This window comes from Calonectris borealis, chromosome 3 (assembly GCF_964195595.1).
Source record: "Calonectris borealis chromosome 3, bCalBor7.hap1.2, whole genome shotgun sequence".
In the NCBI taxonomy this organism is placed as follows: Eukaryota; Metazoa; Chordata; class Aves; order Procellariiformes; family Procellariidae; genus Calonectris; species Calonectris borealis.
Window position 1 is genome coordinate 45,077,809 of NC_134314.1, and position 15,186 is coordinate 45,092,994.

Genomic DNA, 15,186 nt, shown 5'->3' on the forward strand with positions numbered 1-15,186 from the left:
GCAGAGTTTTCCTTTCATTTCACAGACACTCAATGACCACAGCAGCTTTTGCTCAATATGAGACCTCCATTCCTTAGTGAATCCTGGTTGCCAGTTTCTTTGAATACCTCTTGCCATCCAAAATGTCTGTACTCACAATGAACAAGAGCCTGAGCAAGGCCCGCAGAATGTGTGAGACACATCCAGCAACATACTTGTCTTTTAAGAAACAGATCAAATAAAATGAAAGTTGGACTAAGAGAGCATGAATGTGGGGCTTTGTAGAGTTCATGCGGGCTGAGCAAGATATGGGAAATTGGCACTGCTGAGCACAGTAAACAGCTACGTACTGTTTCTAGCTACTCATGTTTGTTTCTCAAACTGGGCTTTTAAAAAAAAAACACGTAACACGTAATTTTCTCCCATCTCTAATCAAGCAAGCTTCAGTTAAATAAATAACTGTTTCTGAATATTTAAGAATGGGACTCCTGTTGGCCTTTTAATACCTCTTTTATTAGACAAAAAATAACATTCGGGGGAAGAGGGGAGTCTGTCAGTAAGCTAATCATATTTCTTATCTGACTTCAAGAATCCTTATTCTTCTTTTCTTTTCTTTTTTGATTTTGAAGTAAATCTTCATGTCCTCATGCAACAATACTTTCTGGACTTGATGCAAGAAAGACCTTAAACACATGCATATGACCACGAGACTCAAGCATGTGCTTAAATTTAAGAGCATCTTAAATGTTTTAATGCATCGGGGCTTCATACAGTATGTTTCTATTGCCTTTGGGAATTGTGCCAGAGAGCAGAGTCTATAGCCAACAGAGGCCAATTTGTGTGGCCTCTCCTGCATCATGTGTGTCCATCCTGTGAGTAGACTGGCTATTCCCGGCTGAAAACTGTTTGGACTAATACTGGCTTAGTGTCTATCCAATATGCCTTCTGCCCTACTCTCCTGCTTCAGGATGCTATATGTGCCACCATCGTCTCATGCCTTCCACTCAGCCTGGCACTCCACCTTACAGCCTGCCTGTGCTGTGCAGGATGAGTGAATTTGCATGTGGTGTATGGAGGTGAGAGGAGCTGAGGTTTGTTAAAATAGTATTTCAAGGACTGTCCTAGGAAGAAAGCATAAAACTTGGTCATCCTTTTAATCTGGACTGAGTGTGCCCTAGAGAGGGTCAGTCTCAGCCATACCTGATTTTCCTTTTGGAGGAAAATATTTGGTTCAGCCTAGGTGAGACTAAACCTAATGGTGAAAGTTAATGAAGTACTCAAGTGTTTCCTTGGTCAAAACTAGTACATTATTGAGAAGGGAGTCCAGAGGAAGTATTTGTTTGTCTACTAGTTGGTGGGCTTTTTCATTAATATTGGCTGACTGTTCTGGTTGGTTTGTTTGTTTGTTTGTTTGTGTTGAATATAAGTGACTTTTAAATGTTAGAAATCAATCAATATGATTCATACAAGATAGTTATTTCAGCTTCATCCTTCACTCCTTGCTCAGGGAAATCTTCTACCAGAGTCAGCAGGTGATTTGGGAGAATCCCATGCTAGTAATAAAGGATTGAGCCAAGGGTGGAATGGCTGGGGTAAAAAACAACCTTCTTATTCATGGATGTTTCCCTTCTAATATTTGAATAACAAGTTCTAGTGCTATAGCCAATTCTACCTTCAGAGAATCAGTGTAAAATTCATACGCGTTAGGTATGTTCATAAAAGGTACAGAAATGCCAAGAAATTGATTAAATAAACCATGCAATAGCAATTTTAATTCATGGCATAAATGCCACAGAGTGATACAGATGATAAAACCTTAAACTCATGAGAAATAATTAGGCCTAGAGACATCACCCTGGAGTTTTCGTATTGGAAAAAGTCACTTCATTACTCTATTGGAAAGGTAATTAATTGAGAATATTTTATGTCGCCATATTCTCTACACAATTAAGTGAAACCAACAGTCTCTGTGCTGTGAATAGTTCAGAGATTTGCTCATGTGGCAGAGAGCCTTTCACCTCCAGGTTAATAGCCTGAATTCTGAGTAGATTGGTACAGACCGGTGTTTGGCAACCTCCAGTAGATGACTCAGTGATCTCAGTCAGGTTTCTAATTCCTGCTTTCAGCCAAGGAGGCAAAGAACTGACCTGAGACTCATCTGACATCTTCCGTGCATTTCTCGGCACTCTCACGGGTGGCTTAGGACACTCTCACTCCTGCAGCCTGTACCATGCCTGTTTATGACTACGCAAAAGACTTTGCTGTTCCAGGTAATAAGAGTATTGGCATTTTTTTCAGGTATGGTGCCAGTCTGTACAAATAAAGTATTCATACATGGGGGAACTCTTCATTAATATTCCTAAGTAAATAATTAGTAGGAAAATCATTTAATCATTGCAAATTGGCAGCAAAAGCAATTGTTTGTTATTCTTTATATGAATTAGTCCAGTGGAAAACAGGTTTTGATGAAACTTTATCCCCCTGGCTTGACACAGCCTGTTTGGATCCAGATACAGGGACATGCATGATAGCAAAATTTGAAAGATATATGGTAAACCAACACTTATATGTATATAAAGTTGGGATAAATTTCCTATAGAGCCTTGAAGCTGTAACTGAACGCTTTAGCAGTCACCAGATGACAAATGTTCCCATTAATCCTTTTCTTTATAACATAGTAAGAAAAGCCAGTCTGATATATGCTGTTTGGCAAATAAATTAATCACAAAGTCTACATTTTCCTTTGCTGTTTTGTAACACACATGTTATCAGAGATGAGAGTAAAAAGTTTGGAGAGTTAACTCCCTTGGTGCAATTTAACGTTTTAAAGATTCAATGGATATACTGAAGAGAAGAAAGTAAGAAGCTTTTCCATCTATACAAAATCCTAATGTGCCAAACTGTTTCCAGTGAATGAACAAAACAGTTAAGTATACTGACTTTTTATTAGGAATTGCAAAATCTTCTATTAACGCACTGCAATTTTGCACTATTTTGTAAGAAAAGAAAAAAGGAAAAAGAAAAAAGGAACTGAAAAAGAAACAGAAAAAATATCTAAAAATAGATGCCAAATGTATAGTTTGTAAAATACTATTTTTCTTATATAAGGTGTCATCACATTGTGAATCTAACTGTGTTACTGTAAACTGTGAAAAATGTGATGTACTGTTGTGACACAGCCTACCAAGGGCCATTTCTAACACACAGATTAGTCACCTGGACTTGTTTATATGAAACATATTCATAAATCTGAGATCACTTTTATACTTATTTTTTGTAGACTATTTTTCCACATTTACAACACAACTGTTATTTTATATCAAACATTAATTTTGCTTTAAAATATTATTTGAATAGGTGGGTGGGTGTCTTAAATGTGCCAGAGATTCAAAACTCTAACAAAGATAATTCAGAGACTATTCTTTGCCAAACTGTAATGCTACTGAAATCGAAGATGTTTTGTTGAACAAGCAGGCACACTGTCAATAAACAATAGTTTCTATTCCATGATAATGATGATAATGTTATATTTGCTAGGATAAATGCCTGGTAGTTATGAGCTGCATTTCCCTTCTGTCTTTCTGTACTTTGGGGAAACAAAACTGGGTGCCATAGCTGAATGTCATAGACTTTCAGCCACTCACATAACGTGCCATGGACTTGACCTCTGAAATATATTGATGAGAATTAGGGGAAAAACACTTAAGCTGCTTGTCCTGATTCAAACCCACTTTCTGTGGCGGGTCACATGAAAATGGGATGGTTGACACATGCAGGACTGGTACGATTTCAGTAAAAGTAGTAAGTTCTGTATGTAGAAACATGGGACCACATTTACTCTCTTAGTGCAAGATCAGGACCAAAGTCCCTTTCTCATGTATTTGAGCTTACACACATAGCATTGGGCAGGATCTGATATGAACCCTTGCTTCATGTTCTCAGCTAATGATATTCCTTGTATTGACAACTTAATCTTTTATGTGTTTTATATAGTATATATACAATGCATAAATTCATGTGTAAGAAATAGTAACCATGGAAAATTGAATTTTAATAAAAATAATGAAAACCATTCTTACCTGCAGGCACATTTTAAGATGTTGTGTTAAAAGGAGATCTTGTAAAAAGCTGTATTTTTATTTATTAGTGATTGTATATTTTGCCCCATGATCTAGACATTTTATAACAGGGATTCTACCAAACTGTTTCTTTGTTCCCTTTAAACAATATCATCACCCTAAGATGCATCTGAAAAATGTAGAGGTTCAACCACTGATGTTTTTCAGTATTTTTTTAATTTGATGTTGTTGTCAAATTTTCTTCTGATTACCTATAGCTACGTTCAGAGCTTTTCAACACAATTTGACTGCAGTCAGAAGATACCTACTGTATGAAACTACAGGTAACTGTAACCATTTCAAGGACTTTCATCATTTATGTGAAATTAATATTTCAGAACTCTCATTCCAAGATGATTAACAAGTAGCTCACTGACTCTTATTTATTGAACACTGGAATTCTCCCCAAAGGATAAATACTGAATTATGTAAATAATAGTGCTCTATATAAGCCTAACAAATAATTGTAATAGGTATATTTAAAATAAAAAGAGAACATTCTAAGTGTACTATAGTCTTTGATCATTATTTCGTAGGTCTAATATCATTCTTTTTCTTCTTACAGTAGTTTTCATCAAAAGCCTGATCTAAAGATTGTTGCTAGTCATTCCCGTGACTTCTGACTAAGATCTTACAAACAGAATTTTAGGATTTTTTAAGCTGTTACACATGAAATTCTTGTAAGTGTTCAGGGTCAGACTGAATTCATATGGACTGTCGCATGAATTTGCTGTGTACAGCAAGCAACACAGCTGAATCAGTATGGTACTACAGTTGAGTAGTTTGCCTTGTTTTTAGCAACGTAGTTATGCCGCTCTCTGAGCAATCATTTGATTTTTCTGAATTCACAAGATATTTGTTACTGGAAAATGGGCTTTACTAGGTCCATGTAATCTTACAAAAAAAAAGTTATCTTTAAAAGTTCTCAGAGGAGTAGAGTAGCAATTTACATGCTCATATTTCATTGCTTTACTGTACAAATAACCTACATTTGCAGAGCTTAACTGTATCTAAAATAGCAAATGGTTAACACAATGGTGTCAGTTTTATTTTAAAATATATATGTAAAAAATTGAAAAAACTGCCACTGAAATAAATGTAATAAATAATGCAGTATTCCCAGTACAACAGAGTATTTGGTCCCAATGATCACAAAGTTTATCCAAGACAGAATATTATGTCTGGGTACTGTGCAGCTTGAAGAATGGGTGGGGGTCCTCAAAAATCCTTTTCTGTTCTATCAGACAGGCAAATTTGCTCATAAAACAGCTCCTGAGCTGATAAAACTTTGTTAATTTGGATACATTCTCTAAAAGTTTATTTAATTTATACCATTTACTCAAACCAAACATCATCATCTTGATCTCGACAATCATAGAATCCTAGAATCATAGAATGGTTTGGGTTGGAAGGGACCTTAAATATCATCTAGTTCCAACCCCCCTGCCATGGGCAGGGACACATTCCACTAGACCAGGTTGCTCAAAGCTCCATCCAACCTGGCCTTGGTAAGTACAGAGATAGATTGATTTTTTAATACTACATGGGAAATAAGTCCCCGCCACATTTGATTCATTCCCCCCCTCTCATTTCTCCTACTTGCATTCAAATACCACATCAAAAAGTCAATCTAGGACTGAACATACAACTTTCTGTCTTTAAAACAGAACTTTTTTTCCTGAAATAATCCATTTCTTCTTCCTCTCACTTACAAACTCCCCCTGGATACACCAACCTACTGGACACAAAGCCTTGTGGTTTGGAAAGCCAGGTCTCTGCCTCTGAATGTCAGAAGCAGCCGACCTAATGATCTGCTTCTGAAAGCACAGCACTGAAGTGAAACCTAAAAAAAAATAGTCACGCATAGGTGTGCAGGTTTCTAACACTGCCAGCAATAGGGGGCTATAACAGATGCTGAAACCACATCTGTGGGTGATAAGGCTGCTGGGGGCACAACTTTCTCATGCAGTGAAACACGCAATAAGCCCCACATAAGCTTTACACAGGCTGGTCCTTCAGCATAAAACTGTTCATTGAACGTGCATCCAGTGTGAGTCTGAGAGCAGGCTAGCACCTCTCAGCAAGGCTAAGAGAGAAGGTAAGACAGACAAACAGTTATGCTACTTCTGGGTCCATTAGCTGGTTGCATCCTGGCTTCCCACACCACAAAATACCCCATGTCAATTCTCATACTGACTAAAACAGCAGCTTCCTTTCAAGAAATATATTGTCTCAACATATATTTTAATTCCAATAAAGTCTTTGGATAGGATAACAAGCCTTTAGGCAAAAGATCTGGCTGTAGCTTAAGAATCTCAGAGCAGATGTCTACATGTAGGTATATAGAAGTGCAATGAATTTCTAGGTTCCCACTGCCTGTAAAGTTTAAAAAAGTAAATGGAGTCTGAGAGCAATTCAGCTCTTGGGGTGTCTTCATCTTTAATCCTGCCTAAGATCACATTAAAAAATAACATATTAACTAGCAGTTCAATGACAATTGTTATTACAAATAATTTTGATGTACAACGAATCAGAAAAATGAAAGAAAACAAAACTGCTTGTGTTGAAAGGTGAAAATTATCAGGTTTCATATTTTCAGTCAAAATTAGTTGTTTGTGATGTTTTAATTGATACTTTTATGAAAGATCAAAATCACTCTCAAAATTTTTGCCTTTAATCAAAAACTTAAGATTTCAGTAATAGCTAAAATAATATTAAGGATAATTTGGGAAATTGCATACTAATTTCAACACTTTTTATGAGATGTTTCTTTTTCCCAAAGGAGGCTATTTTTCAATGACAGGATTCTTGAATGCGGAAAATGTCATCAACTGCAGTTTCATTCTTCTCTTGGCTTCTGTCATCTGAATTCTGTCATGTGAAGAACACATACTCAGTGGGATGTGGTTAATCAAAATGGAAGAGTTGTGGCAAAAGATTTCAGAATAATTTCTATATAGTCACAGACTTGCTGCTATACCACAATCATGTTATTCCTGCAATAGGAGCAATCTTGAGACACGTACTTTCAAGTTATGAAGTTCACTTTGGTTTTCAAGCTGCTCAGTCTTGATATTAGCAGCATTACAGTTTCTGGCATTTGTAGACATTATCTCCACCTTATGTCCACTTGGTTTCCTTAGCCATATCATGCCCTCTCCTTCTACACCAACTCTACATTCTTACATTCTCTGTCAGCATTTTGACATAAGAAAAAAAAAATCTATTTCCAGCTAGATTGATTCAAGCCTCTGTAACCTTGAACTACTAAGCCCTACACCCTTACGCCACTGCCCCTTCACTGTCACTAAAATAGATTTAATTCACTGATAAGTGCACTGAAATGAAATGTAACAAGGTACATGGGCAATCAGGTGCTTTTTAATTAGTTCTGCTTGTCAACCAAATATATTGTAATGCAATCAACCAGATGTGTCAATTACACCCAGAGTGGCGGTTTTACCCTTGAAACCTTTTATTCTAATGTAGCTCCAAGCTGTCATGCGGTTATACCACACTAGACCCAGTCTTGAGCTCAAAGACAGCAAGCGATACTGAGGGGACAGAGCAATAGCACAGGATTACCATTTAGTCAGTTGTTATACAAGATTCCCTGAGTAATAGGAAAAAAAACAGATACAGCTAGACATACCATATAATTTACTACAGTGATATCTGCCTGCCCAGGCTCAGCTCATGTCCAGCAGCGTTTATTAGCTCTGTCTCAGCACAGCCCTTGAGTCTGCACCTAGCATCCTGGCTTCTGGCTCGCGCAGAGCACCATACAGACCCACAGAGCTCTCCAGCACTCTGGACAAGCTGCCCAGCAATAATAAAGTGCAGATGCAAGTCCAAGCATTCCTGAGAGCTGGATAGCATTGCCTGGTGAGCAGGATTGAGCCTGTAGGCCAACCATTAGCCATATGAGATCTAGGTCAACAAGAGAGTGTTTCTTTGTCTCCATCCTTTTTCATGTCTTTCATGTTGGCTGCCTGAAAAATTCTTTTATCTTCCATTTGTTTGATATTAAAAAGCATCCTCTTTCCCACTAACTCTGAAAGCAATGGCACTTAATGTTATCACTCAAAATCTCTTACAAAAATTACAGAACCAAAACCTTAATCTTTGTAGTGATTTTACATTTTAGTTTGTGTTCAAGATGAATGCTTTTCACAGATAAACATATTGTATAGCAAGACAGAGCTCATTTACCTTTTTAGTAAAGCTCAAATATGTATTTACCAATGAAAACACGGTTCATGAGCTCTATCTTATCAGCAAAATTATGCAGGAATGTGCACCATAATGATAATAATTATGCTACCAATCCCATTCAACCAAGGAGACCAAAGAGTTAATGAAATAGATCTGACCCTTCAGCATCTATAAAAATGTTTTTCTTTGATGTTGCAAATTGTAGACTTAAATGGTTTTGAGACCCCTTCTACACTTAAGTAAAGCATCTGCACAAGTGATTGCAGAATTAGGGCCTTTACTTTCCAGACAAACTGGTGCCTTGCATAAATACTCATGTTTTCATCTTCCGCGTTAAAGAACTGAGGCAGAGTTTATGAATGACATACTACACTTTAGCTAGCTGAGCTGTCTGCACATCCCAGTGCAGTCATGAGCAGCATGAACGAGCTCAGCTGTTGTACAGCATAGCTGTATATACAATAAAACTACTTGCCTGCACTGTCCCAGCACCTGAACAAGCTCACTTTGAGCCATTGCATTTTTGCAAGGCATCTGCTAAACCTTTCCACTCAGGGAATCTCTAGAATCCTCCCTGAAGCTTAGTCAGAAAACAGGCCTTAGGCAATTTTCTAAATTTCTTAATCCCGTAATGAAACCTGTGACTAAATGTCCGGCAGGCAGCCAAATACCACACAGCCGCTCGCTCACTCCCCCCACCTCGTCAGGGCGGGGAGAGAATCGGAAGGGGGAGGGTGAGAAAAAACTCGTGGGTTGAGATAAAGATAGTTTAATAGGACAGAAAAGAGAAAATAATAATAATAATAATAATAAAATATACAAAATGAGTGATGCACAATGCAATTGCTCACCACCCGCGCCGACCGATAACCAAGTAGCGATCGATACTTCCCGGATCACGCCTACCATTCATATACTGAGCATGACCTCACATGGTATGGAATACCCCGTTGGCCAGCTGTTCTGGCTATGTTCCCTTCTCCCAGTCTAGCTTGGTAGCTTCTTGGAGGGTAGTTGTCCTTGACAAGATACTTAGCAATATCTGAAAACATCAGTGTGTTATCAACATTCTTCTCATACTAAATCCAACAGACAGCACTAGGAAGAAATTTAACTCTATCCCAGCCGAAACCAGGACACTAAGTTACCTGGGAGGATCTCTCTGTTGTGGATATTAATGTACACCTTTACAAAGCAGTTGACTTTACTGATGACCACATCATTAATAAAGATGTCTCAGAGGTTCTTCTCTTAAACGCTCAGCACAATCATTTTAAGGCAACTACAACTTGTTTTCAGTGAAACATTTAGATGTTTTGGAAAATATTTAATGCTAATATCCTTACTGAAGAGGTAGCTGTCTTCTCCCTACCAATTGTTTTTCTACTCTGTAGCCTTCTGTCTTTTTTCTACAGTTGTTGCCAACCTGATATCTAAGTTTTAAGACTGGACTGGAAAGGTCACATTCTAGGCCAGAACACCCAGAACGAGCAATTCTCAGCAAATCTGAGCATAGTCTTCATACATAAGCTTAAAATTACTTACAAACCTGTTTTGCTGTTCTGGAATCTCAGTGCTTCAGTAGTTAAACTATTCCTTCTCATGGAAGCCCATTTTATCTTGTGACAGTACTGTCCTTCAGCTTAAGAGGGAAGAAACTCTTTTCTCTCTCCCTTAAATTTATGCTCATAATGTGTTTTCGTAGTGTTGCATCCCTTCTCCATTTTCAGTTTGCTCTTTCATTTGCTTTTTGCATCATGGGTTTGCCATGTCCTGATATTCTTAGCTGTCAAGAGGAATTTATCCTTCCTGAATCTGAGTGACTAGATATCTACACAGCTTCAATAGTACTTCTCTAAAATGATTGATCCCTTTTCCATCTTCCTCTCCAAAGAGACCTTTATCGGTGATGTCTCTGGTCTTATAGTGATTTCTTATTGTTCTCCCAACAGCTGATGGCTTCAGTTTGAGGGCATTTCCCAATTACCTTCCTTTAACTGTTTCTCAGTCCCTTATTCCCGCTACAGCAGAATTCCCTTCATTCATTTACCAGCTCAGCACCCTGATGTTATCTAAAAACCTTACATGACTTTTGTTTTCCTAATTTAACATATTAGCATAATATAATTGAAATTGCTTGTGAAGTCCAAAAACATTAATTTCAAGGCATTGTTGATTGCATTGTTCTAATACTTGCAGTAATATCTCCATTGTATGATACTACACCCCCCAAGACAGAAGAATACATGCTTAATAAGCTTTGTTATCTCCTCTGAAGCTAATTACTTCTGCGGGTTTTGCTTCACAATGCATTCTGGTTTTAAAAAGTTTTTCAAAACATCCCTCTCCACCATCATTTTTTACCAGGCAACATGCTGCTCTTTCTCACTCTATTTACTAAACATAACAGTGCCTCTCCGCAGCAGTTTTTCAGTGAAGTTCATCACCAGCCCCATCCTCTTAAAAGACATTTAGTTCCTTTAAGATCCTCTAGCAGAGGAAGCAATGAAACCTAATTTTATGAATTCAGGTCTTGTAGTTGGATTCTCTAGCATATAATTAGACGTGATGTCTGATTAAAGCTTTTCTCACAATTAGGACACTCATAATAGCTCTCTCTTGTGGATTCCCTGATGTCTCTGGAGGTTTGCATTCATAAGTCAGGTTTTCTTTCAGAAGGGAGACTTTACAGGTCTATTTGAACTATCTAGTTGCCCATTTTGGTGAACGTTATGTGAACATATTATCTTTGCATTTACTAACACTCTGTGAAATTGGCTCATATGCTGATAAGTTATGAAGTGTGAAAGAGAGAGACAAAAAGGGAAACACAGGTAGAGACAGGCAGAGAAGGAGAAAAAGTAATCACTTAAGCCTCATGTCCTTAGGAAATGTCTAAATTATCTAATTCTGATACATATCTCCTTGCACCATGGCAGCAGTAAAAATGTTTGCCATTTGCACACCTTAGAGAAACACAAATTCAACTTTTCACCTTCCATGGAGAAACATGAAAAAAAAAGCCAGCCACTGTGCTGAAACAACTGCTGCTTCACTTTTAATCCCATTTCAAACCTCTTCCTTCTTCCTCAGACTGTCTTGATTTTGTAAGAATCGCATTAAGTTCCTTCTGCGCTGTATTTCTCTTCTTGTTTCACCTACAAAGACTATATTCCGCAAGTGTCCAGATAAATTTTTTTAAACATGAGAATGACAGCTAAGAGCTTTTGTTAAAGAACAACCGTTCCCCAACTGTTCACTCAAACACAAGCTGCTCACAAATAAGCATGCAGCCAAACAACCATTAAAAAATTATTCCTAGTCAGCCTGCAATACTGCACATTTGGGCATCTGCTTGTGTCTGCTTTTGGAGACAGACCACCAGGCTAGATAGACTCCTAGTCTAACCCAGTTTGATCCTTCTTATGTCCTCATAGAGAAGTGCCATGGTGAGCTTTCCATGACAGCACCTGAAAACTGACCCACAGGTGCCAGAGCTTTTCATTCCTGGAGACCAATGGCAGCACCACATTCACTGGCCAGCTTCTAAAATCCCTTTCTTGGATACTTAACAGTCCGTGTGCACTCTTCAGGCAACCCCAGTGGCACGCAACTCTTTCAGTCAGCCTCGGATATGGCAGCAGGTGGCAGACTGTCTAATGGCATCATTTCTCTCAAAGCAAGTCTGTTGTGTGAGTTAATTGAAAGCTTATTTGGCTGTACCTGCATTAACTCACAGAAGTGCTAAACAACATGCTGCCAGGGACGCGCAAGCCAACTACACACCTCAGAGGCAGCAGCGTGTGAATAGAGCTATCTCACTGGTAAGTGTCAACACCATGACATTATATGTGGGATCACAAGTAGATTTTTTGGTACCATATTTCTCTGTGAAATATAGGCATGTTTCTGTTAACTAATTCCAAAGCCAGCATTAGCCTCCGGGAGCCACAGGTGAGTGAAAGATACAGATCCCTCAGTCCACTCTCACGAACATCAGAAGACTTGTCCTTGCTTGGGTGCATGCACTCCCACAGCTTTTGGTCCCACAGAAATGTTTTCCTTGTCTGCCCTTAAAGCGACTGGGGAATGCTCAAATCTCTCTGAAATCTGCCTTTTGTGAAACTATGGACCAAATCTTCAAAGGTAGATACAGGCAGTGAGAATTAGGTATATAAGGTCACTTTTTCTATTATGTCCCAAGCTTCGTAAGCTGATGTATACTATTACATTGTTAGAGTGATCTATATTATTACATTGTTAGAGTGACCTCTGGTACCATTTATGCCTCAAGTCAGCTGCTGCACTCCCAGTACCTCCCTACACATTTCAGGACTCACCTCATGCTGAGAGGCACTTAATATGAGAGTACTCTGTTCTGGAGGATAGACTTGACTAGTGTGAACACTGGCTAGTCCCAGAGAATGGTCATGGACGTATTTCACTAGAAAAATGCAGTTAAAGGTAAGTACAGATTCAAGCATTTAATACTATGTACTTATTTAAATTCTTAAACCATGTCTTTCTGATGAACTAAAACAGTATCACATCCCACCACCTGCAAAAGACATTGTAATATTCCCTGGGGATAGTAATCACGTTATGCTGAAAGAGCTATAAACTCATTTAGGAAAAATCTTTTGCTGTTGCAGTTCAGTGCATGATCAATTTGGCAGCATTCTGACAATTCACACTCCTGCATTTAATGTGAATTTACCCCCTTTTTAGCAGCAATTTCTTCTTAATGAAAACAAAATTTTACAACTGGTATTACATAAAATGTGAACCTAATATATGTCTAAATTTTGTGCTGTTTGATGACCTTCTCTCCCTTGATTACTATGAAAGTCCTCCTGCAGAGTTTCACTGTTGTAAGAGTGAATTCAATCTTTTTCAGATATTTGGAGAATAGATAGCTCTTGATTAAAGAGTTCATTCATTATACCCCAGCACACAATATCTATTCAGGGATAGAATTTTTTCCTCTTCAAAAATGATAGTTTCCATATAATTGAAATAGAAGGCAAGATTCTGCTCATATTTCAAATTACGGGCTGCATAGAACTGGAACTGATAGGCAAGAGAAATGACGAAAGCGAGCAGAAGAAATTCTGCTCTTTTGATAAGCATCTGCTGAAATTCCTTGAATCTACAGACACATTTTTTAATGAATCAAATGAGGACTGAATATGTTTATAGAAGTATAGGAGAAGAATGCACCATGGCAGGTCGGAGGTCCTGCATGAAAGGATTTTAATGAATCAAATGAACATTTGCATGTTTGCAAACATAACTGAATGGAAGTTCAGAGCCCTTCCAAATTCACCTGTTATTTCACATATTGCAGTGCACTTTTAAGAAGGAAGATAGGAAATTTATTCATTAGATAGGTGAAGGTGCTTCAAATGTCATACCATTTAGACAAAAATCCTGAAAACTACAGGTTACAATAGTATTGTGATAGTTTAACACACATTGTTTTGTTTTGTTTGTTTGCAGTTTTGAGTAAGGAATGTGAAACCTAGCAGATCTAAAAGTTAAGATCTAAAAGTTATCCACACAAGAAAATGCAATGCTAATGTGCTTATGACCCCACTACTATTTTCTTATGTTCTGATTTTCACTACAGTACAGAAAAATAAGATCCTCCATCCAAAACTCTTCACTGGCACAATATTCTTCTCTAAAGTCGTAATGGGTTATGACTTCATCATCAAAACTCAGTTAAAGAAATCTTCGTCACAACACAGCTGCCACATAAATACGAGAGTTGGTTAGAGCTGGCTAGAAGAACAATGGCTCTTATAAAAAAATCAGGTTATGCTGAGCTGAATTTACGTCCAGAATCCCAAGCTGTTCTGAATCAGCCTCACGCCAGCAAGATGATATCGTCTGATATCTAGCGCAGTGTGAATGAAAGGCATATATTTTGAGATTTTTATTTAAGCTGCTTTTTGTGTCTAACTCAGATCCCATCTTTCTTCCTCCCTTTTCTGACAGAAACCTCAATACAATGACAAGGCCCTTCTATTTCATTCTTGGGATGGCAACATTCAATTGTGCCCACACTACTCATAAACTTTGAGGTGATGCTGACTATAGGGATGTGTTCACTTACCTTTTTTCCTGAAAGGTCCTTATTTGACTGCAACGGGATTATACCTCCACATAATATTAAACCCCCATACAACTGCAGGCAAGATGGGGAGGATAATTGATTATTCCCCTTGCTTACTTTTTAATTTCTCTCGAATTCATCGTGGAAAACACTCAACTTGGTCCTTTTTTTGTATTATTTCGCCAAGTTCAGTTTCCAGGTATAGTATGCCTCTGAACCCACTGGGAATACCTTCAAACAGAATTCTTTATCCAAGATATTGTGGTCAAGCAGGCCTTTTTAGGTGAATACCTGGTTTATTCGCTGAGGAACTTCGCTAGTAGGGCAAATTGTTACCACACACTAGATTATCCTGCAACAGCACAGGACCCATGTGGCTCCATGTGGACCCATGTGGAGAAAATCTATTTTGGTTCCAAAATTATATAAAGTTAATTTCACTTAATTTTGTTCTAAAATTATGTCAGCATATCTTTTGGTCTTAGTTTTTGTTTTCTAAGTTCTTTTGTGTTGATTTTCAATTGATATCCACCTACTTATCTATTAAGCGTATAACTATGAGTAGAACTGAATCTGCACATGTATGGGTCCCCTGTTGGATAAAGCTCATAGTCTGGTCGGCATAAATTATAATTTAATAGACACATAGCAAGAAAAAATCCCTGCCCATCTGTTTCATCCTTTAACTAAATATTTTGGAAGGAAGTAATTCACCTTGGCAAGATCCCACAGTAAATTATGAGTAGAATAAATAAG